This window comes from Vulpes vulpes, chromosome 16, assembly GCF_048418805.1.
Source record: "Vulpes vulpes isolate BD-2025 chromosome 16, VulVul3, whole genome shotgun sequence".
NCBI classification, from domain to species: domain Eukaryota; kingdom Metazoa; phylum Chordata; class Mammalia; order Carnivora; family Canidae; genus Vulpes; species Vulpes vulpes.
In genome coordinates, this window is record NC_132795.1 from 91,842,804 (window position 1) to 91,866,141 (window position 23,338).

The 23,338-nt window shown below is 38.0% G+C and overlaps 1 protein-coding gene across 7 annotated transcripts in view; it reads right to left on the bottom strand.

Annotated features, from left to right (window-relative positions):
* Positions 1-23,338, bottom strand: part of WDPCP (WD repeat containing planar cell polarity effector) — a 448,174-nt gene that overhangs the window by 423,973 nt on the left and 863 nt on the right. The gene's annotated exons all lie outside the window — the stretch shown is intronic.

A 23,338-nucleotide genomic window follows, 5' to 3' on the forward strand; every position in this document is an offset into this window, starting at 1 on the left:
AGGAACCAAAAGGCCATAGGACATACAGAAAACAAAGAGCACAATAACCAAAGTCTCTCATTAGTAACTACTTCATATATAAATGTATTAAACTCTCCAAACAAAAGAGATTAAAAGAATGGATAAAAATATGTGCCCAACTATATGTTGTCTTCAGGAGACCCACTTAATTATAGAAACTCTACCCAAAAACAATGGCACACATATTGTTCTTAAATACACATGGGACATTTTCCAGGATACACCATATATTATGCCACAAATTAAGTCTCAATATACTTAAAAAGCTACTGTACAAACACTATTCTCTGGCCACTATAAAATGAAGTTAGAAATCAGTAACTAAAGTCAAACTAGAATATTCATAAAATTTTGAAATTTTAAGAATATTCTTGTAAACAACATTTCGAAGAAGAAATCACAATAGAAGTTAGAAAACACTGAGAAACAAAAATAAAAACACAACATGTGAACAATTATAGAACACAGCAAAACCAGTGCTAAGGGGAAAATTATAGCTATACATAACTTACATTAAAAAAAAAAAGATACCAAATCAACAACCTAACTTTACAACTCAAAGACCCAGAAAAAGGAGAACAAACTAAATCCAAAGCTAGCAGAAGTAAGAAAATAATAAAGATTAGGGCAGAGATTAAAAAAATAAAGAATAGAAAAGCAAAAGAGAAAATTAATCAAACAAAAAGTTGCCTCTTTGGAAAGATCAACCAGACACACTTTCAAACTAGACAGGCTAAGAAAAAAGGAGAAAAGACTCAAATTACTCAAAGTAAAAATCAGAAATTAAAGGGTGGACATTAACACTAATTCTACAGAACTTAAAGGTATTATAAGGAACTACTATGAACAAATGTATGCCAAAAACTGGATAACGTAGATGAAACAGACAAATTCATAGAAACACAAAACCTACCAAGACTAAATCATGAAGAAAAAGAAAATCTGGATATACCCAAAACCAGTAAGAAAATTTAATCAGTAATAAAAATCTCCCAATAAAGAAAAGTCCTGCAGCTGTCACAGGTGAGTTCTACCATTTACAGAAAAATGAATTAATTCTTCTCAAAGTGATCCAAAAAAGTTGAAAAAAAGGAACTCTAACTCATTCTAAGAGGCCAGCATAACACTGGTACCAAAACCAGACAAAGACACACCAAGAAAATTACAAATTAGTATCTCTTATGAACACTGATGTAAAAATGCTCAACAAAATAGTAGCAAAAGCAGTTTACAAAATTCAGTATCTTTTCATGATGACAACTCAACAAATTAGATATAGAAACTACCTCAACATAGTATAAAGGCCATATATAAAAAAATCCACAGCAAACATCATACTCAATGGTGAAAGACTTAGAAGCTTATATTATCTTAGTGCTTTCCCTCTAACTTCAGGGACAAGGTAACATGGCTACTTTTCACCATTTCTATTCAACATATTACTGGAAATTCTACTTAGAGCAAAGGCAAAAAAAAAAAAAAAAAGAAAGAAAAGAATAAAAACATGCAAAAAGGAAAAAGGAAAATGATCTGTTTGCAGATGAGATGATTTTATACTTAGAACACCCTAAAGACTCCACAAAACAGCTGTCAGAACTAGGAACAAATTAGCAGGATAGAGTCAAAAAGCAAATATCAGTTGCATTTCTATACACCAACAATGAACAATCTGAAAATGAAATCATAAAATCAATTCCATTTACAACAGCATCAAAAACAATAAAATATTTAGGAATTAACTTAACCAAGGAAGTAAAAGTCTTGTTCAATGAAAACGAAATACTGCTGAAAGCAATTAAAGTCAACATAAATAAATGGGAACACATCCCATGTTCACAGTCTGGTGTACTCAATTTAGTTAAAATGTCAATACCCAAAGCAATCTACAGATTTATTGCAATCCCAAGGACATACTGTGTGAAACAGAAAAACTCACCTTAAAATTCATATCAAATCTCTATGGAAGCCAAAGAGCCAAAATAATTGAGAAGGGGTGGGGAAGGAGAACACAAAACTGGAGGACCCATTTGTTCATTTCAAAACTTACTACAAAGCTACAGTAATTAAAACAGTATAGTTTTGGCATAAAGACAGATATATAGACAATGGAACAGAACAGAAAGCCCAGAAATAAAACCTGATGTATGTGGTCAAATGACTTTTGACAAGGGTGCTAAGACCATTAGTGGGAAAAGGAGTCTTTTCAACAAATGGTGCTGGCAAAACTGGATATGCACAGGCAAAAAAACGAAGCTGGACCCTTCCTTAATGTCATATATAAAAATTAATTGGGGGGGAGGGGCAAGATGGCGGAAGAGTAGGGTCCCCAAATCACCTGTCCTCACCAAATTACCTAGATAACCTTCAAATCATCCTGAAAATCCACGAATTCGGCCTGAGATTTAAAGAGAGAACAGCGGGAATGCTACAGTGAGAAGAGTTCGCGCTTCTATCAAGGTAGGAAGACGGGGAAAAAGAAATAAAGAAACAAAAGGCCTCCAAGGGGGAGGGGCCCCGCGAGGAGCCGGGCTGAGGCCGGGGCGAGTGTCCACAGGACAGGAGAGCCCCGGCCCGGAGGAGCAGGAGCTGCACCAACCTTCCCGGGCGGAAAGGGGCTCGCAGGGAGTTAGAGCAGGACCCAGGAGGGCGGGGATGCCCTCGGGCTCCCTGGGACACTAACAGGCACCTGCGCCCCGGGGAGATGCGCCGAGCTCCCTAAGGGCTGCAGCGCTCGGCGGGACCCGGAGCAGCTCGGAGGGGCTGGGGCGGCGGCTCCGCGGAGGGGGCTGCGGGGCGGGAGCGCGAATCCAACAGCGCAGGCCCCGGAGCACAGGGCGCCGGGACACAGCCCAGGATCCGGCCTCCCCTGGGACAGGCAGAGGCCGGGAGGGCCCAGGACAGCGAGGACGCTCCTGCCCCGAGCTGCGCAGATCAGCGGCCCCGCCCCGGAGCCTCCAGGCCCTGCAGACGGAGAGCCCCGGAGTTACTGCGGGAGCTGACTCGAGGGCTGCAGATCTGGCCCCGGCCACTGCGGTTGTTCCTCCTGGGGCCTCACAGAGTGAACCCCCACTGAGCCCTGCACCAGGCAGGGGGCAGAGCAGCTCCCCCAAGTGCTAACACCTGAAAATCAGCACAACAGGCCCCTCCCCCAGAAGCCCAGCTAGACGGACAGTTCCAGGGGAAGTCAAGGGACTTAAAGTATACAGAATCAGAAGATACTCCCCCGTGTTTTTTTGTTTGTTGGTTTGTTTTTGTTTTTGTTTTTGTTTTTTGCTTTTTGATTTGTTTCCTAACCCCATCCTTTTTTCCTTTTCTTTCTCTTTTTCTTTTTTCTTTTTTTCTTCCTTCTGTCTTTCTCTCTTTTCTTTCCTTCTTTCTCTCTCTTTTTCTCCTTTTCCCAATACAACTTGCTTTTGGCCACGCTGCACTGAGCAAAATGACTAGGAGGAAAACCTCACCTCAAAAAAAAGAGTCAGAAACAGTCCTCTCTCCCACAGTTACAAAATCTGGATTACAATTCAATGTCAGAAAGCCAATTCAAAAGCACTATTATACAGCTACTGGTGGCTCTAGAAAAAACCATAAAGGACTCAAGAGACTTCATGACTGCAGAATTTAGAGCTAATCAGGCAGAAATTAAAAATCAATTGAATGAGATGCAATCCAAGCTAGAAGTCCTAACGAGGGTTAACGAGGTGGAAGAACGAGTGAGTGACATAGAAGACACGTTGATGGCAAAGAGGGAAACTGAGGAAAAAAGAGACAAACAATTAAAAGACCATGAAGATAGATTAAGGGAAATAAATGACAGCCTGAGGAAGAAAAACCTACGTTTAATTGGGGTTCCCGAGGGTGCCAAAAGGGACAGAGGGCCAGAATATGTATTTGAACAAATCCTAGCTGAAAACTTTCCTAATCTGGGAGGGGAAACAGGAATTCAGATCCAGGAAATAGAGAGATCCCCCCCTAAAATCAATAAAAACCGTTCAACACCTCGACATTTAATAGTTAAGCTTGCAAATTCCAAAGATAAGGAGAAGATCCTTAAAGCAGCAAGAGACAAGAAATCCCTGACTTTTATGGGGAGGAGTATTAGGGTAACAGCAGACCTCTCCACAGAGACCTGGCAGGCCAGAAAGGGCTGGCAGGATATACTCAGGGTCCTAAATGAGAAGAACATGCAACCAAGAATACTTTATCCAGCAAGGCTCTCATTCAAAATGGAAGGAGAGATAAAGAGCTTCCAAGACAGGCAGCAAATGAAAGAATATGTGACCTCCAAACCAGCTCTGCAAGAAATTTTAAGGGGGACTCTTAAAATTCCTCTTTAAGAAGTAGTTCAGTGGAACAATCCACAAAAACAAGGACTGAATAGATATCATGATGACACTAAACTCTTATCTGTCAATAGTAACTCTGAACGTGAACGGGTTTAATGACCCCATCAAAAGGCACAGGGTTTCAGACTGGATAAAAAAGCAGGACCCATCTATTTGCTGTCTACAAGAAACTCATTTTAGACAGAAGGATGCCTACAGCCTGAAAATAAAAGGTTGGAGAACCATTTACCATTCGAATGGTTCTCAAAAGAAAGCAGGGGTAACCATTTTTATATCAGATAAACTAAAATTTACCCCAAAGACTCTAGTGAGAGATGAAGAGGGACACTATATCATACTTAAAGGATCTATCCAACAAGAGGACTTAACAATCCTCAATATATATGCCCTGAATGTGGGAGCTGCCAAATATATAAACCAATTAATAACCAAAGTGAAGAAATACTTAGATAATAATACACTTATACTTGGTGACTTCAATCTAGCTCTTTCTATACTCGATAGGTCTTCTAAGCACAACATCTCCAAAGAAACGAGAGCTTTAAATGATACACTGGACTAGATGGATTTCACAGATATTTACAGAACTTTACATCCAAACTCAACTGAATACACATTCTTCTCAAGTGCACATGGAACTTTCTCCAGAATAGACCACATACTGGGTCACAAATCGGGTCTGAACCTATACCAAAAGATCGGGATTATCCCCTGCATTTTCTCAGACCATAATGCCTTGAAATTATAACTAAATCACAACAAGAAGTTTGGAAGGACCTCAAACACGTGGAGGTTAAGGGGCATCCTGCTAAAAGACGAAAAGGTCAACCAGGAAATTAAGGAAGAATTAAAAAGATTCATGGAAACTAATGAGAATGAAGATACAACCGTTCAAAATCTTTGGGATACGCCAAAAGCAGTCCTGTGGGGGAAATACATCGCAATACAAGCATCCATTCAAAAACTGGAAAGAACTCAAATACAAAAGCTCACCTTACACATAAAGGAACTAGAGAAAAAGCAGCAAATGGACCCCACCCCCAGCAGAAGAAGACAGTTAATTAAAATTCGAGCAGAACTAAATGAAATCGAGACCAAAAGAACTATGGAACAGATCAAAAGAACCAGGAGTTGGTTCTTTGAAAGAATTAATAAGATAGATAAACCATTAGCCAACCTTATTAAAAAGAAGAGAGAGAAGACTCAAATTAATAAAATCGTGCATGAGAAAGGAGAGATCACTAACAACACCAAGGAAATACAAACGATTTTAAAAACATATTATGAACAGCTGTACGCCAATAAATTAGGCAATCTAGAAGAAATGGACGCATTCCTAGAAAGCCACAAACTACCAAAACTGGAACAGGAAGAAATAGAAAACCTGAACAGGCCAATAACCAGAGAGGAAATTGAAGCAGTCATCAAAAACCTCCCAAGACACAAGAGTCCAGGGCCAGATGGCTTCCCAGGGGAATTCTATCAAACGTTTAAAGAAGAAATCATACCTATTCTACTAAAGCTGTTCAGAAAGATAGAAAGAGATGGAGTACTTCCAAATTCGTTCTATGAGGCCAGCATCACCTTAATTCCGAAACCAGACAAAGACCCCACCAAAAAGGAGAATTACAGACCAATATCCCTGATGAACATGGATGCAAAAATTCTCAACAAGATACTAGCCAATAGGATCCAACAACACATTAAGAAAATTATTCACCATGACCAAGTAGGATTTATCCCCGGGACACAAGGCTGGTTCAACACTCGTAAAACCATCAATGTGATTCATCATATCACCAAGAGAAAAACCAAGAACCATATGATCCTCTCATTAGATGCAGAGAAAGCATTTGACAAAATACAGCATCCATTCCTGATCAAAACTCTTCAGAGTGTAGGGATAGAGGGAACATTCCTCGACATCTTAAAAGCCATCTACGAAAAGCCCACAGCAAATATCATTCTCAATGGGGAAGCACTGGGAGCCTTTCCCCTAAGATCAGGAACAAGAAGACAGGGATGTCCACTCTCACCACTGCTATTCAACATAGTACTGGAAGTCGTAGCCTCAGCAATCAGACAACAAAAAGACATTAAAGGCATTCAAATTGGCAAAAAAGAAGTCAAACTCTCCCTCTTCACCAATGACATGATACTCTACATAGAAAACCCAAAAGCCTCCACCCCAAGATTGCTAGAACTCATACAGCAATTTGGTAGCGTGGCAGGATACAAAATCAATGCCCAGAAATCAATGGCATTTCTATACACTAACAATGAGACTGAAGAAAGAGAAATTAAGGAGTCAATCCCATTTACAATTGCACCCAAAAGCATAAGATACCTAGGAATAAACCTAACCAAAGAGGTAAAGGATATATACCCTAAAAACTATAGAATACTTCTGAAAGAAATTGAGGAAGACACAAAGAGATGGAAAAATATTCCATGCTCATGGATTGGCAGAATTAATATTGTGAAAATGTCAATGTTACCCCGGGCAATTTACACGTTTAATGCAATCCCTATTAAAATACCATGGACTTTCTTCAGAGAGTTAGAACAAATTATTTTAAAATTTGTGTGGAATCAGAAAAGACCCCGAATAGCCAGGGGAATTTTAAAAAAGAAAACCATAGCTGGGGGCATCACAATGCCAGATTTCAGGTTGTACTACAAAGCTGTGGTCATCAAGACAGTGTGGTACTGGCACAAAAACAGACACATAGATCAATGGAACAGAATAGAGAACCCAGAAGTGGACCCTGAACTGTATGGTCAACTAATATTCGATAAAGGAGGAAAGACTATCCATTGGAAGAAAGTCTCTTCAATAAATGGTGTTGGGAAAATTGGACATCCACATGCAGAAGAATGAAACTGGACCCCTCTCTTTCACCATACACAAAGATAAACTCAAAATGGATGAGAGATCTAAATGTGAGACAAGAGTCCATCAAAATCCTAGAGGAGAACACAGGCAACACCCTTTTTGAACTCGGCCACAGTAACTTCTTGCAAGATACATCCACAAAGGCAAAAGAAACAAAAGCAAAAATGAACTATTGGGACTTCATCAAGATAAGAAGCTTTTGCACAGCAAAGGATACAGTCAACAAAACTAAAAGACAACCTACAGAATGGGAGAAGATATTTGCAAATGACATATCAGTTAAAGGGCTAGCTTCCAAGATCTATAAAGAACTTCTTAAACTCAACACCAAAGAAACAAACAATCCAATCATGAAATGGGCAAAAGACATGAAGAGAAATCTCACAGAGGAAGACATGGACATGGCCAACAGGCACATGAGAAAATGCTCTGCATCACTTGCCATCAGGGAAATACAAATCAAAACCACAATGAGATACCACCTCACACCAGTGAGAATAGGGAAAATTAACAAGGCAGGAAACCACAAATGTTGGAGAGGATGAGGAGAAAAGGGAACCCTCTTACACTGTTGGTGGGAATGTGAACTGGTGCAGCCACTCTGGAAAACTGTGTAGAGGTTCCTCAAAGAGTTAAAAATAGACCTGCCCTACGACCCAGCAATTGCACTGTTGGGGATTTACCCCAAACATACAGATGCAATGAAACGCTGGGACACCTGTACCCCGATGTATATAGCAGCAATGGCCACAATAGCCAAACTGTGGAAGGAGCCTTGGTGTCCATCGAAAGATGAATGGATAAAGAAGATGTGGTTTATGTATACAATGGAATATTACTCACCATTAGAAACTACAAATACCCACCATTTGCTTCGACGTGGATGGAACTGGAGGGTATTATGCTGAGTGAAGTAAGTTAATCGGAAAAGGACAAACATTATATGTTCTCATTCATTTGGAGAATATAAATAATAGTGAAAGGGAATATAAGGGAAGGGAGAAGAAATGTGTGGGAAATATCAGAAAGGGAGACAGAACATAAAGACTCCTAACTCTGGGAAACGAACTAGGGGTGGTGGAAGGGGAGGAGGGCGGGGGGTGGCGGTGAATGGGTGACGGGCACTGGGGGGCCACCTGACGGGATGAGCACTGGGTGTTATTCTGTATGTTGGCAAATTGAACACCAATAAAAAAGAAATTTATTAAAAAATAAATAAATAAAAATTTAAAAAATAATAAAAAAAAAATCAAAATTAATTCAAAATGATCAAGGGCAGCCCGGGTGGCTCAGAGGTTTAGCACCGCCTTCGGTCCAGGGCCTGATCCTGGAGACCCAGGATCAAGTCCTGCGTCGGGCTCCCTGTGTGGAGCCTGCTTCTCCTTCTGTCTGTGTCTGTGCCTCTGTCTCTTTCTCTTTCTCTGTGTCTCTCATGAATAAATAATCTTTAAAAAAAAAATGGATCAAGGATCTAAGTGAAGGCCCTAAACAATAAAATTCTTAAAAGAATACATAAGATGAAAGCCTCATGACATACGTTTGGTGATGATTTCTTGGATATGACAGCAAATGTCCTAGTAACAAAAGAAAAAATAGACAAATGGAACCACATGAAAAATTTCAAATCTTGTGCATCAAAAGGCACTATCCTTAGTGAAACAATGAATTGCTTTAAAAGTCATGAATTGGTACAGGAGCTATTCAATGTGCAAGAAAGGTCTATAGATTTTTTATGTAATCGAATAGGAAATATTCAGTGATACTGTTTCAGGTTCTGTTTTACAAATGACCTTTGAGAAACAACCATTGGTGTAATTTTAATTTATTATTAAAGATGAATATCCACAATTACCTGGAAAAGGTTTATAAGAAAAAACAACTAAAAAAACGATACACAATCCACAGAGTAAATGGCAACCCACAAAATGTGTGAAAATATTTCAAATCATACATCTGGTAAGAGATTACTATCCAGAATCTATAAATTCTAAAACTCAACAAAAACAAAATCAGGGTATGTGGCTAGCTAAGCCGATAGAGCACGTGACTCTTGATCTCGGGGTTTTGAGTCAAAGACCACACTAGATATGAAGATTACTTAAAAAATATGATCTTAAAAAAATACAATTCAAAAATGGGCAAAGATTTTAGTAGACATTTCTCCAAAGAAGACATATGAATGGTCAATCAGCACATGAAAAGATGTTCAATTCACTAGTTTATTAACAACTATGATTAAGGTATAATCTCTTACCCACTAGGATGGCTACTATAAAAAAAAAAAAAAACCACAAAACAGAAAATCTACATTGGTTGCCAAGGGTGTGGAGGAATCAGAAGCTCCTGCAATGTTGGTAGGAGTGTAAAATGGAGCAACTATAAATGGAAAATAAAATGATAGTTTCTTAAAAATTAAAAACCATTATCATATGATCTAGCAATTGCACTTCTGAGTATTTACCTAAAAGAATTGAAATTAAAAAAAAAAAAGAATTGAAATCAGGGCCTCAAAAAAATATTTGTATACTCATGTTTGCAGCAACACTACAATAGCTAAAATGTGGAAGCAACCCAAGTGTGCATCAACAAATGAAGGGATAAGCGCAATGCAGCATACACATACACTTTTAAAATAATATTCTGCAATTTGCTACAACATGGCTAACCCCTGAGGACATCACTCTTAGTGAAATAAACCAGTAACAACAAAGTCAAATACTATGTGATTCCACTTAAGTGGAGGTACTTGGCTAGTCAAAATCACAAAGACATAATTTGTAATAGTGGTTGTCATGGGCTGAGGGGTGGGTAAAATGGAGAGTTATTGTTTAATAGGATAGAATTTCAGCTTTACAAGATGGAATGTGTTATGGGGATGGATGATGATGATGATTGCCAAAAATTATAAAGATATTTAAAACCACTGAACTGTATACTTAAAAATAGCTAAGATGGTAAAACTCATGTGCATTTTACCACAGGAAAAAATAAATAAAACTTTATAATAATTTGGTCTCTGATTTATTTCACAAGGTCTTAATCTTGCTTTTTAAAAGATCCTGTTAAAAATAAATAAATAAATAATCGATCCTGTTTTGGGGGTGCCTGGGTGGCTCAGTTAGTTAAGCATCTGCTTCAGGCTGGTCTTGATCCTGGAATCCTGAGATCTGCTCAGTAGGGAGACTGCTTCTCCCTCTGCCACTCCTCCCACCCCTAGGCAAGCACTCTCTCTTGCTCTCTCGCTCTCTCATACTCTTTCTCTCAAAATCTTTAAAAAATAAAAAAATAAAAATAAAATATCCTGTTTTTAATTACACTATTTTCTACTATGGCTCTTTATTAATTATACAGATGCTATGTAAAACACATATTTCTAAATATGCTAATACTTAAACCAACAGCAAAGGTATCTTAAGATTACTCCCTAAATATTACTTTGCTCATTTCAATGAAACAAAATCAGATTATAACAAAATTGCTATATAAAGAACTTTAACTGGAGTTCATTAAAGAAAACATTAAAATGAATGATTTTAACCAAGATCATACCAATTTTATATATGCTATAAATAAAATTAATGAGGTTAAATAATTTCATACTGTGTAAGTATAAAATCTTGTAAGCTCCAAAATACCTAGAGTATCAAGAACCAACATTCAATTTTAGGGATTTGAAACTTAATGCTCCTTCAATAGCTCTGTTGGATGTTGTTAGAATGGTATTTCAAATATTTTCTGTCAGTTGAATTAAACATCACCTAAATAATGCTGAGCTGGGGGAAAAAAACATTAAAAACATCTCCAAATCTAGCATAACAGATTAATGCTCTATTGTTTGCTGCCTTAACAAAAGCAAATGCTTATGATGAATTCAGAAACCACCTGGAGACTCAAACTCACAAAGAAACTGCAGTGACATATTGTGCTACTTGATATTAATTATTACCAGAGATGGTTCTTCAAGAAGTCAGGGAAGACAATCTTATTATTAGTATAATTGGAAATGTGCTAATATGCCCACCAGAACAAAAATCCTCTCTTGCAACATATTACCTGTGAAAGGTAATTTACAAACGAGTAAGTCCTAATGTGTTCCTTAATCTGACTTAGGACTGAACTGTAAACAGAACAAGGCCCATGAACTACCATAGAGCTGATGCTGTGTGTATATGGATTGGAAGTGGGGAGGGAGGCATACATGTCTAGGGCCTTCTTGAAGTATGGAGATGCGCTATTTTGCTGTCTGACTGCAGTGAGATTTCTGGTTAAGAAAACTCTCCCTTCAAAAATTCACCATAACTCAAGGGCAGAAACCATTACATTTTAAGAATAACAACAGAGGAAAGCCCTTTTCCCTTACTGGTTACCAGAATTTACATAGTAGGATCATGGGAGATATTTTTGATAAACTTAGAAGCTAGGAAGGTGGGAGAGCCAGAGAGACCATGCTGTGTGTCATGCCATGAGTGCCACCCTGGCACTCTACGCCCAATCTTTAGTAGAAATTTAATGCAAACCACATTTTAAAGCAAATTACATAATGAAATATTTATTCCAACTACAATCAATCAATTTTAGAAAATGTTATTTTCTAGTTTGTTATGAAAATGTAAAATTAAATGCTAGTTGCTAGTACACCAACTTGTTTCTAGTAATTCATTTTCTTTCTTCATTAAATACATAGGAAAAGTCTGATAGTGAAGCAACTGGTTGAGATGTAATAAGTCTAACAAAATTTATGTAGTTACTTCTAATTTGTATACATGATTCTTAAGCACTCTGCAGCTCAAAAGCTTTGGTATCTACTTACTGAAAGAATATCTTTTATCATATTTCTCACTTCATAAATCATTTTTCATTTTAGGTCCACTATATATCACTTTATTATAAATTAAGAAATGAAGAAATAGCATTATTGTTATTTTAATAAGTTATTTTAAACAATATTTTATCTCTGCATCATTTTAATTTTGAATTTATTAGTTTAATAATCTCTTTCTAATGAATTCCATAATTTATTTCTCAGTGGTTTTTATAGTATTCCTCAAAATGAGTATTAATGCATTAATTTAATTTAAAATGAAGTTATACAGACAGCCCAGGTGGCTCAGCGGTTTAGCGCTGCCTTCAGCCCAGGGTGTGATCCTGGAGACCCGGGATTGAGTCCCATGTCGGGCTCCCTGCATAGAGCCTGCTTCTCCTTCTGCCTGTGTCTTTGCCTCTCTCTCTCTCTCTGTCTCTCATGAATAAATAAAAATAAAATCTTTTAAAAAAAATAAAATGAAATTATACTTTTTCTTGAAAGTCAATCTTATTTGACTGAGCTTCATCAGTTAGGTAACATGGCATTATTTTATCCAAAACTGAAAATTCAAATAAACCATCCCAAGGCTTTGAAATATTTAAACATATGTAAACATATAGTAAGATGAACTCATTTAATTAAAAACATTATTTGGGGAAGGTCACAATGAAATCCTATTTAAATTTTTCCTAACACTTTCAGAGCATATTGAATTAATCAAGGTAACTAAATCAAAGAGGGACTGTATAATTTTGGGCAAATTTTAGTAAAGCTTTGAATGACTAAAGGGTAATAAATTCTTTTGGAAGTCAGGTGGTTTTCGATTTTTTTGTTTTCAAATTAAAGAAATGGTTTAAATGAGTTACATCATTGAAAATTTCTGATAACAAGCCACCATTGTGATTTTGTTTTGCAAATAACATGGACGGGGTTCAAATAATTCCCCTTTTACGTGAATAGGTTTCTAAGCACTTATATCTATAACTCTGGAAAACAGGAATAAATCTGAAACAGAATCCAGTCTCATTCTAACCACAAATAATATTTATACACATGTATAAAAACTAATCAGGGAAGAAAAATTCCATCCACTGAGATACATTCCATGAAATTTTTGCTTTTAATTTTTAGTATCTAAATTTATAACATATTTGTTTTCTCAAGTTATACACTATTAACAACTGTAATGATAAAAGGTTTATTATACTTACAGCCACAAATGGCAAATTTTAAAAAAGTTTCAATTTATATTTGTGTGATAAAAACTGACAGTATGATCATAAAAAGGCTTTTTAGCATTAAAATGTATTATATTTTATAAATATAATTTAATAATTTATTCAATTTATTAAAGATAAAAACTGTGTCAGTGAAGTGTACTGGAAGTTTGAAATTAGCAATGTATAGAAACTGCAACTTCTGAGTGTCAAAGAAGAGGTATTTACCTTTTATTATTTTTTAAGTAGATGAGGGTAGGAGGATATTTAGATTCCACCTCATGTTTTCAAAAGGATGATCTAACAGTTTTGTTTAAAAATTCAATGCTCATAATACATTGGAAATTACAACCTTCACAATTGTATAAATATGATACATTTTAAATGGTAATTTTTATTTATATTTTTTTGAGATTTTATTTATTTATTCATGAGAGACAGAGAGAAAGAGAGGCAGAGATACAGGCAGCAAGAGAAGCAGGCTCCTCACAGGGAGCCCAATGTGGGACTGGAGCCCCAGTCTACAGGGTCACACCCTGGGCTGAAGGTGGCGCTAAACCGCTGAGCCACCGGGGCCGCCCAGACATTAATTTTTAAATGTATGAGGGGGATATGCAGTTTGTCTTCTTAATGTTAGAAGATCTTAGACATGCTAAAAAGACTAGAGCAAATCACAACCTTTGAGTTTCTTAAACTATAAAATGAGAATAAAATTCACTCTACCTCAAGATTATACATATGTAATATTATACATATTCACCATCTGTGTGTTTTTTGTAAAATGTAAAACAATATAATTTTTGAGGGCCTAAAAAAATAACACCTCCCTTCATTTTGAGTTCTTTTTCGTATGAACTAAACAGACCAACAAAACATCACATGACAAATCCCAGCTGTAAGTCATGAAATCTTGATTCATTTTCAGGGGTTATATATTAAATTGATCTATAAATAACTAAATTCCTATGTGTCACAATTCTTTAAAATTAAATTTAGCCAAATATAAGAGGGTATTACAAAACCATACTTGGAAATTAAGACACTGAAATGTAAAAAGGGAACAAGGGACTTAGATATAAAAGCAATGTTATGGAGAACCATCCTTACCCAGTTAATTCCATCTTTTGAGGACAGTTTTCAAAGCCCTATCTTAAAATAAGCATTCTGTAATACAAATTCTTAGGCCTGCAACAAGGTTATGAAACCAGTAGGAATAATATGTGCCCATTTTCTGGGCCTCCAGCTACAGTTCTCAGTAGTATCACTTTGAGGGAGCCAATTATATTCCCCAGGCAAACCAAGCATACTAGATAATAAATACATCATATTGAAATAAAAAACAATTTTCCAACATATATATTTTATAGTCAAAACTGTTCTTAATTCTGCCTATAGTTTAAGTCTGATAATTTAGCTAAATGATTTGGTATTCAAATGAATAGTAAGCTAGTTACCAAAAACTGGTAATATATAAATTTTTATTAAAGTGTCAAATTGTATCTGTGAAATTTTAGATATGCTCAGCATTTCACAAGTTCTTCCAATCATTTTCCAATATAATTTGCACTTACAAAATTTCTGCTTAGCTAGAAAAGTTGGAAACTGATTAGGTTCATTAAGCCAAGATTATTTGTTAGTCTAAGCTTCCACAAGAGCAATTTCAAAGATGTTTCTCTTGTACCTATTGTGAGGAAGACAACATGTTGTGTTCTATGAGGCATACATAGATGTTTAAGATATAGTCTCTGAACTCAAAGAAATTATCAGTCTAATAACTGATACAGAAAAGTTGAGAGCATTGCACTATGAATACCACCTAAATCCTATAATTAACATTTTACTACACAGCATTTCCTGTAACTATATTTGCTTTATCTAAATTTTATTTTTTGGGGATCCCTGGGTGGCTCAGCGGTTTAGCGCCCGCCTTTGGCCTGGGGCGCGATCCTGGAGTCCCAGGATCGAGTCCCACATCGGGCTCCCGGCATGGAGCCTGTCTCTCCCTCCTCCTGGGTCTCTGCCTCTCTCTCTCTCTCTATGTCTATCATAAATAAATAAATCTTTAAAATAAATAAATAAATAATTTTTTTTTTAATTTTTATTTATTTATGATGGTCACACAGAGGGAGAGAGAGAGAGAGGCAGAGACACAGGCAGAGGGAGAAGCAGGCTCCATGAACCGGGAGCCCGACATGGGATTCGATCCCGGGTCTCCAGGATCGCGCCCTGGGCCAAAGGCAGGCGCTAAACCGCTGCGCCACCCAGGGATCCCTAAATTTTATTTTTTTTATGGGCATAACTATTCATCTCTCTATACATCCATCAATCTGTCTTTTTAAAGATTTTATTTTTGGGCAGCCTGGGTGGCTCAGCAGTTTAGTACCGCTTTCAGCCCAGGGCGTGATCCTGGAGACCCAGGACAGAGTCCCACGTCGGGCTCCCTGCATGGAGCCTGCTTCTCCCTCTGCTTGTGTCTCTGCCCCTCTCTCTCTCTCTCTCTCTCTCTCTCTCTGTCTCTCATGAATAAATAAATATTTAAAATAAATAAAGATTTTATTTTTAAGTAATCCCTATGCCCAACATGGAGCTCGAACTCATAACTCCAAGATCAAAAGTCACATGCTCTGAGCCAGGCAGGTGCCCATAAAGCATTTCAAAGAAAGTTAAAGGCATAAATATGTTTCACACCTAAATACTTCACCACACCTAAAATTAGCCAGAGCTTATTATTTTTAGGGTTTTCAGAGAAAATTTACAAATATGAAATGTACAAATCTTAAGTATTTCAACTGCAGATTTTACAAATGCTTACACTCTATAATCCAAATCCCTATCAAGATAAAGAACATTACTGTCACCTAAAAAGTTCCCTCTTGACCATTTGCAGCCAATTTCCACCCCAACTCCGATCTAGAGGGAACCACTATTAGTGATATTTTCCCACCATAGACCAGTTTTACAGATAATTTTAAAACTCAAAATTTAAAACAAAGAGTGATCATTAGACTGAGGAATCAAAAAAGACTTCCTGTGGATGGAGAGATGTATTGATATATGATAAAATAAGTAGAACAAAACGCTTAACAATTGTAGAAATTAGGTGGTGGCTATAGGGGCGTGCCAGCTATCAATTTACTATCCTTCAGCTCCAAATCTACTTTTCTTTGCCCTGCTTGTGAAACTAGAAACATTTCTCCTTTTCCAGCTTTAGAGAGGGCAATGGTGTGACCCAATAATGTGCAAGCAGCAAAGAGACACCTCCCTTCTGAATTCAGGCCTCCATCATCTTCTTCATCATCATCATCATCATCATCATATTATTATTATTATTATTATTATTATTATTTTGCATGAGAGCGCAAGAGCCTTGCTGAGGACCAAGTTCCAGGTGTGGCCACAGCTCTAGCCTCCCCACTGACAGTGGGCAGTTTTCTAGACCATGTAGCAACGGTACACATGCCTTTTCTGAACAGATTTGCATACATGCTCTGGGAAGAAGCGCCCTGTCCTTCTTCCTCAACCTAGAAATATTAGCTGTTCTTTAACATAAGGCTTCTAGGACCCTGAGAGCTCTTTTATGCCTTTTAATATAACCACCCCTCTTTGTTCTAGATAACATTTCATCATATCAAATTTTCAAATAACCAGTAGAGTTCTGTCTCCTGACTAAACTCAGACTACTGTAAAGGGTTATTCACCAAACAGCTTTTCTGTATGTTTAAAAATGCTGGGGGAAGGGAAAAGCAAGAAGGCATATTTTAAAAGACTGGCAGGTTGTTAAAGCTGGATGATGGACTGAGAAAATTACACTACTGTCTCCTCGTTTAAGTTTTAAATTTTCTCTAATACTTTTTAAAAAGGGGAGGAAAAGAAAGGCTTCATAATGGCCAAACCTTTTAGAAAGAGGCTGATGGAATGTATTTTTAAAAGGCAAAAACAGAGGATAAGATTCTAATTAAGGAAAAAGCACATATAACATGAAGGCAGAAAACCAAAGGACATGTTTTAGGAACAGCAAGTAGGTTGGCTAACATATAAGACGTAAAATGAAAATAAATGTGTTTGGTGAGATTTTTTTTTCCTCCCTTTCACTTCAGCATGTTAATTCTTTGCATCCAATTGCTTTTTTGGCCTATTCTCCTGTCCCTGCTCTACCCACACTTCCATATACTGTCCAAGGACTAGCTCTTCCCACTCTTTCTCACCTCTTATAAGCTATAAATTGATCCACTGCAGTCTTTTTGTATCTTAATTTCTTCAAACATGGGCATAATTATATGTCTTTGGACACATTTATGACAAAATATAGACACGTCTGTGCTTATACAGTAGTATTTTTTTTATGTTTAAAGCCATTAGCAGTAACATAAACAAGTTTCCATAATATCTAGTTAGTAGAGGATAAGTAAAAGCATTAGTTGATTTTTTTATTATTTAAAAACTCATGTGACATTCTTTTTATAATTACAAAATGTATCTATATACACAAGAGTGAGTGTATGTGCATGTGTGTCAACATACATAACATACATCTCTGGGAAGGGACTGGAAATGCTCTTTGCTAAACTGAGTGGTGAGTACAGTTCAACAAGTAATAAAATGAATATCTATTATTTTCTCCACCCACCCATACATTTAAAGCACCCTTGGGCAAGTATTCAGTGACCTGTTCTTTTGTCTTCATTGAAATGACAACTGTGGTGAAAATCTGATTTACAAAAAACATGTCTGTTTAATCCAAAGTTAAAATATTAAAAATCATAAAACCAGCTAGATACTAATAGGAAGAACTTAGAAAAGAGATAAAGAATACAAGCATATCCAAACAAAACATGTGACAATCCATTAAAAGCACATAAGAACATGGACTTGTTGTATACATTAAAGTATACAGATACCCTTCCCCTAAAGTCAGGAACACAGCAGGGATATCCACTACCACCACTGCTGTTCAACATAGTACTAGCCTCAATAATCAGACTAAATAAATAAAGGCATCCGAATTGGCAAAGAAGTCAAGCTCTCACTCTTTGCAGATGACATGATACTCCATGTGGAAAACCCAAAAGACCCCACCCCAAAATTGCTAGAACTCATACAGGAATTCAGCAAAGGGGCAAGATATAAAATCAATGCACAGAAGTCAGTTGCATTTTTATGCACTAACAATGGAACAGAAGAAAGAGAAATTAAGGAGTTGACCCCAGGGGATCCCTGGGTGGCTCAGCGGTTTAGCGCCTGCCTTCGGCCCAGGGAGTAATCCTGGAGTCCCAGAATCGAGTCCCACATCAGGCTTCCTGAATGGAGCCTGCTTCTCCCTCTGCCTGTGTCTCTGCCTCGCTCTGATTATTGTGAATAAATAAATATAATCTTAAAAAATAAAAAAATAAAGTGTTGACTTTTAATATTAAAAAAAAAAGTTAAAAAAAAAAAAGGTGGATGCTTGGGTGGCTCAGTGGTTTAACGCCTGCCTTTGACCCAGGGTATTATCCTGGAGTCCCAGGAACGAGTCCCACATCAGGATCCCTACATGGAGCCTGCTTCTCCCTCTGCCTGTGTGTCTCTGTCTGTCTCTCTACCATGAATAAATAAAATATTTTTTAAAAAGTTAAAAAAAAGGAGTTAACCCCATTTACAATTGCACCAAAAACCGTAAGGTACCTAAGAATAAACCTAACCAAAAAGATAAAGGATCTGAAAACTCAGAAATCTATAGAACACTCATGAAAGAAATTGTGGGAGACAAAAAGAAATGGAAAAACGCTCCATGCTCATGGATTAGAGGAACAAATATTGTTACAATGTCTATGCTACCTAGAGCAATCTACATATACAATGCAATTCCTATCAAAACACAATCAACATTTTTCACAGAGCTGGAACAAATAATCCTAAAATTTGAATGGAATCTGAAAAGACCCTGAATAGCCAAAGGTATGTTGAAAAAAAAAAAAAAAAAAAAAAAAAAACCAAAGCAGGCAGCATCACAATTTTGGACTTCAAGTTATATTACAAAGCTGTAATGATCAAGACAGTATGGGCACAAAAACAGATACATAGATCAACGAAACAGAATACAGAACCCAGAAATGGATTCTCAACCCTATGGTCAACTAATCTTCAACAAAGCAGGAAATGATATCCAATAGAAAAAAAACAATCTCTTCAACAAATGGTGTTGGGAAAAATGGAAGCCACACGCAGAAGGATGAGACTGGACCATTTTCTTACACCATACACAAAAATAGACTCAAAATGGATGAAAGGCCTAAATATGAGACAAGTATCCATCAAAATCCTAGAGAACACCTGCAACAACCGTTGTGACCTCGGCCACAGGAACTTCTTGTGAGACACTTCTCCAAAGGCAAGGGAAACAAAGGCAAAAATGAATTATTGGTACTTTATCAAGAAGAAAAGTTTTTGTACAGCAAAGGAAACAGCTGACAAAACCAAAATACGACAGAAAAGGAAAAGATAGTTGCAAATGTCTTATCAGATAAAGGGTTAGTATCCAAAATCTATAAAGAACTTAAAATTCAACACCCAAAGAATAAATAATCCAGTCAAGAAATGGGCAGAAGACATGAACAGACATTTCTCCAAAGAAGACATACAAATGGCCAAAAGACACATGAAAAAATGCTCAACATCACTTCACATCAGGGAAATACAAATCAAAACCACAATGAGATACCACCTGACACCTGTCAGAATTGCTAAAATTAACAAGTCAGGAAATGACAGATGTTGGCAAGGACATGGGGAAAAGGGGAGCCCTCTTACACTATCGGTGGTAATGCAAGCTGATGTGGCCACTTTGGAAAACAGTATAGAAGTTCCTCAAAAAGCTGAAAATAGAGCTACCCTAGAGCCCAGCAATTGCACTACTGGGTATCTATTCTAAAGATATAAATGTAGTGATCTGAAGGGGCACTTGAACCCCAATGTTTGTAACAGCAATGTCCACAATAGCCAAACTATGGAAAGAGCCCAAGTGTCCATCTACAGATGGGAAAAAGATGTGAGATATATAAATACACACACACACAACAGAATACTACTCAGCCCATCAAAAAAAAAGAAAGAAAGAAACCTTGCCATTTGCAACAATGTGGATGGACCTAGAGGGTATTATGCTAAGTGAAATAAGTCATTCAGAGAAAGACAATTATATGAATTTCACTCAAAGGTGGAATTTAAGAAACAAAACAGAAGACTATAGGGACAGGGAGGGAAAAATAAAACAAGACAAAATCAGAGAGAGAGACAAACCACAAGAGACTCTTAATCATAGGAAACAAAAAAAAAAAAAAAATCATAGGAAACAAACTGAGCTTTGCTGGAGAGGAAGGGGGCGTGGGGATGAGGTACCTGGGTGATGGACATTAAGGAGAGCACATGACATAATGAGTACTGGGTATTAAGTAAGTGATGAATCACTGAGCTCCACCACTGGAACTAATAATACATTATATGTTAATTAACTGAATTTAAAATTTTTAAAAGTACACAGATACCCCAACTAGGCTCCTTTCTCTCCTAACCCCCATTATTGGTAAGGTCTGAAGCTGCCATTCTATTTCAAGCTTCTACATGTGTCCTATCCTCTTCCATCTGTTTAGAACGTGGCAGCAACACAGGTATTCCAAAACAGTAGAGAGCAGCAGACAGATGTTATGTGGTATCACCCAGGCAATGACCTCTGCTTTCTCAACCCTTCCTGGGCTCACTGATGCTAAGTCTGGTTCAAGATCCAGGATAATGCAATGTCTGAAAACATTTTTTTTTTTTTTCAAAAAGACACATCAAGACTGCTAAAGTCAGTTCTTCCCAAATTCAAAGGCAATGGTCAAGACTAGAATTGGGTTACTTTCTTGCCTCTGACAGTACTCTTCCTGTGTAGTCAGGTATCACAAGCCGCTATGCACTCCATGGTAGGCCCAGGGGCAAAAGAATGCCCCCACAAAGATACATTGCAGCTGGCCTGTTGTGGGGGGATGCCTTGCTTTCACTAAGTTCTAGCAGCTGTGCAAAATAACTTTCTGTGATAATGAAAATGTTTGATATTTTGGTCCCATGTGGTTATCAAACACTTGAAATATAGGTAGCATGACTGAGGAACTGGATTTTTATTTTTATTTAATTTTAATTAAATTTAAAAAAAAAATAAAAAAATAAAAAAAAAATTTTAATTAAATTTAATAGCCATATGATTCATAGCCAGTCTTGGGTAAACAATTCTAGAGCCTTAGTTTAAAAAAAGAAAAAAATCAGGAACTTAAAGCACATAGGGTTGCAAATCGTCTTACTGCCAACTCATGACCCTACCTCCGACACTGCAGATGTGATCCTACCTCTAACCTAAGCTGCCTGGCAAAAACATCCAGTTGTCTTCATTCAGGCAGCACCTCCTCTGCGAAGCCCTGGTACCTCAGAGTTACTCTTTATTACTACTTTATTACTACTACTACTTCATTACTATTAGCCAGATCACACCATGTTGTCATTATGGGCTTCCGGGGGCCCTAAAAAGGCAGCAATCGTGTCATATTAATCTCTGAATTCCCATGACCTAATAGGGTGCCACATCTTCAGACCCTTGCCCTACATTTTCCTGGCTGATTTGACACTTTTCTTTTCTTTCTTTTTTTTTTTTTTAAGATTTTATTTATTTATTCATGAGAGACAAAGAGAGAGAAGCAGAGACACAGGCAGAGGGAGAAGCAGGCTCCATGTCGGGAGCCCGATGCAGAACTCGATCCCAGGACTCCAGGATCACGCCCTGAGCGGAAGTCGGGCACTAAACCATTGAGCCACCCAGGGATGCCCCTTAAGCCAGTTTTTATCTAACCAATCGCACCTCTTTACTACTCTATCATTTGAAATCTCATAATCCCATCCACAACGAATGAACATCTTAAAACTGGAGAAAACCCGGGTCATTTCATCTATATCAAAGGGCGTGTGGGCGCTTTACCTCTGTATAGAATCGTTCAGTAGAAAACACCGTAAAACAGTGAAAATGGTGCATTCAGAAAATCAGGCGGGAAATAACCAGGAAGTAGTCAGACGTGGAATACGGAATTCAGGGCAAGACACACATTTGGGAGTTTTCTGACATAGAAGTAACCGTGCACTTGACATTTATGACCGTGCAACTCGAGACTTGTATCGCTTAGGGATTAAGCGTAGACAGAACAAAGGCACTCCAATGTTAAGGAGTCAGAGGTTAAAAATAATAATAATAATAATAATAATAATAATAATAATAATAATAAAATAAAAATGTGCAAAGGAAGCCTGAGAAGGGGCAACCGGTGACATAAGAGGAAAAACAGGAAAGTGTGTGAAAAACAAGCGAATAAAGTGATTCAAGGAAAACAGAATCTCTCGGTTATGTCAAATGTTGATAAAGCAGGGCAGGCCGGGTGGCTCAGTGGTTGAGCATCTGCCTTCGGCTCAGGTCGTGCCCCCTGGGGTCTCCGGATCGAGTCCGACGTCGGGCTCCCTGCGTGGAGCCTGCTTCTCCCTCTGCCTGTGTCTCTGCCTCTGCGTGTGTGTGTCTCAGGAATAAATAAATGAAATCTTTAAAAATGGGAAGCAAGGTGTTCTCCTCTTTCCCGCCAGAGCGAACCCTCCAAAACACGAAGAGGGTGAAGCCTGCACGGTAAACACCTGGCGCTCATTTACCAGCGACAGACAGCAACGCCCCTGACACAGCTCCCCGCGCTCGTTCTCTCCACCGAGACGCTCTTCCACGCCTTCCCTCCAACACGCGCGTCCCGCCGGGCTCCGGGGCGCACACCGCCACCCGTGGGCGGCATCAACTTTAAACGAAAACCCTCTGCAGCTGTTCTCCAGCTGAGATTCGGCCTGAAAACGCCTGGCGTCACGTACCCAGCGGCCACCCCTCACTCCGGAGATGCAGGCGTGGGCGTCTCCCAGGGGTCGGGACGGTTCCTACCCGGCAGCCAGCTCCCCGGAGCGCAGGGCCCAGGGCGCCGACGTCCACGGAGGACTTAGAAAGTCAAGATGCGTGAGCTGTGAGGAGCCAGCC